Genomic DNA, 1,803 nt, shown 5'->3' with positions numbered 1-1,803 from the left:
CTCTTGTCAGGTTCAGACAGGAGTCCCCACTACTGCATCAGTCAGCAGACACCTAACTATACAGACATTAGAAGTTACACAATTGTCTCAAATAATACTAAATAGTTGTAGGTAAAATCTAAAATTGGGATTTTTCTCACCTGATATTCCTCTTGAGTCTTCAAAATATCTGGTTTGGTCCAATCTTCTCGTCAGGTTCAGACAGGAGTCCACACTACTGCATCAGTCAGCAGCCACCTAACTATACAAACATTAGAAGTTACACACTGACTTGTCTCGAATAATATAAGATAAAAAGAAGGTTGAAAATAGAATTCAGATTTTTCTCGCCTGATATTCCTCTTGGGTCTTCAAATCATCTGTTCTGGTCCAATCCAGTGTTGTCAGGTTCAGACAGGAGTCCCCACTACTGCATCAGTCAGCAGCCACCTAACTATACAGACATTAGAAGTTACACACTCATCTCAAATTTCATAGTGGCGCACCCGAATTCGTCGGCGGGTCAGGTCGGGCTTTTCATCGGAGATTCGGCGGTAAACAAAGAAGAAGAATTCAAAATATAGTCTCAAGGCTTTGGTAATATCTAAGGAATATTTAGAAGTAGGATTCATGCGTATATCACCTGAATAAAACATAGCACTGGTCACTTAAACATGGGGCGATCTGGGAGTAATGATATCGGAGTAATAAAGTGACATGGGGCGAGATTTAGATATCGAGATTTAAAAACCTTCAAAGCGGTTTAAAATTAGGAACGGTCGCTCTCTGATACTGAACTACGTCTTTTTTTACGGAATGAAACTTGACATGTTCGCACTATTGTTGGGAAGAATATAGGAAATAATGTCAGCAAAACAAATTTGCTGGTTTACCTGCAACAAATTATAAGCGAAGTCGTCTCCATTTTACCACGTGCTCTTCCCAACTGTCTCGCCATTTTCGTCCTCTCCCAAAAAAATTCGCCAGGTCAGGAAATCCGCATTTTTCTCTTCAAAACACCACCAGAACGGCACAAATCCACGGCGAAAACTCCCAAACATTCTACTTCACACTTACTAAAACATTCTACCGACATATTTCACTATTATGTGGCTAGAAACCGAGAGAAAAACGGCAAAATATTCAGCAAATTTTTCCACTGCTTCGTACCTCGCGCCATTTCTCAAAAGAAAGTAACCTTTGACACTGAACTATACCATTGACAGAAGGGGGGAAAGAAATGTAGCTAAATGTTAATACATGTACCAAACTAATATAAGAAGCAAATATCTAAATTCTATTCGAAGACATCATGTAAAATTATTAACTTTTAGATGTTTGTGAGGTGGGTGAATCTAACCGTCAACAAAACGCCATTTTTGTTGTAACCACCCAACGTCAAATTGGCCTGTGCCAATGTCAGCTGACTTCTAGCTTCTTGTACGAAGGCCCACAACGACAATTCCATACACCCTCTACAGCCCTTCCACAGCGCGCTGCCAAGGGATATACAAATTCAATGTCATCAGGTTATATAACAATATAAATCAGTTGAATTTAAAGCTCCTTGCCCTAACCACACTATACCAAGCCGCCGTGTGTTAGAATTCTTACAGATAACAATTTAAAATAGCTTTTATAAAATCAAAAATTCTATATTAAAAATTCTATATATTCAAATATTCTAACCATAAAGTTGATCAGGATGGGAAAAGCAAGCACTAGAAAAAAAATCTTTTTCTTGTAAATAAAATTTTCAACATAGTATACTAGTACTAGTATTCTTCTAGTTAAAAAGCCTGAAAGAGCAAAACTAAGGGCTCG

The 1,803-nt window shown here is 38.2% G+C and overlaps 1 non-coding gene across 1 annotated transcript in view; it reads right to left on the bottom strand.

Moving 5' to 3' along the window:
* Positions 1–1,796: 1,796 nt before the first annotated feature.
* The window catches only part of Trnap-agg, a 72-nt gene continuing 65 nt past the window's right edge, over positions 1,797–1,803 (bottom strand). The window contains exon 1 of the tRNA in view: positions 1,797–1,803. This exon is cut by the window's right edge and continues 65 nt beyond it. This is a non-coding gene — a tRNA (tRNA-Pro).

The sequence above is a fragment of the Branchiostoma belcheri genome, unplaced genomic scaffold (assembly GCF_001625305.1).
Source record: "Branchiostoma belcheri isolate BF01 breed outbred unplaced genomic scaffold, Haploidv18h27 scaffold141, whole genome shotgun sequence".
NCBI lineage: Eukaryota > Metazoa > Chordata > Leptocardii > Amphioxiformes > Branchiostomatidae > Branchiostoma > Branchiostoma belcheri.
Note: the sequence above shows the minus strand (reverse complement) of the source record. Positions and strands in the feature narration are given on the sequence as shown.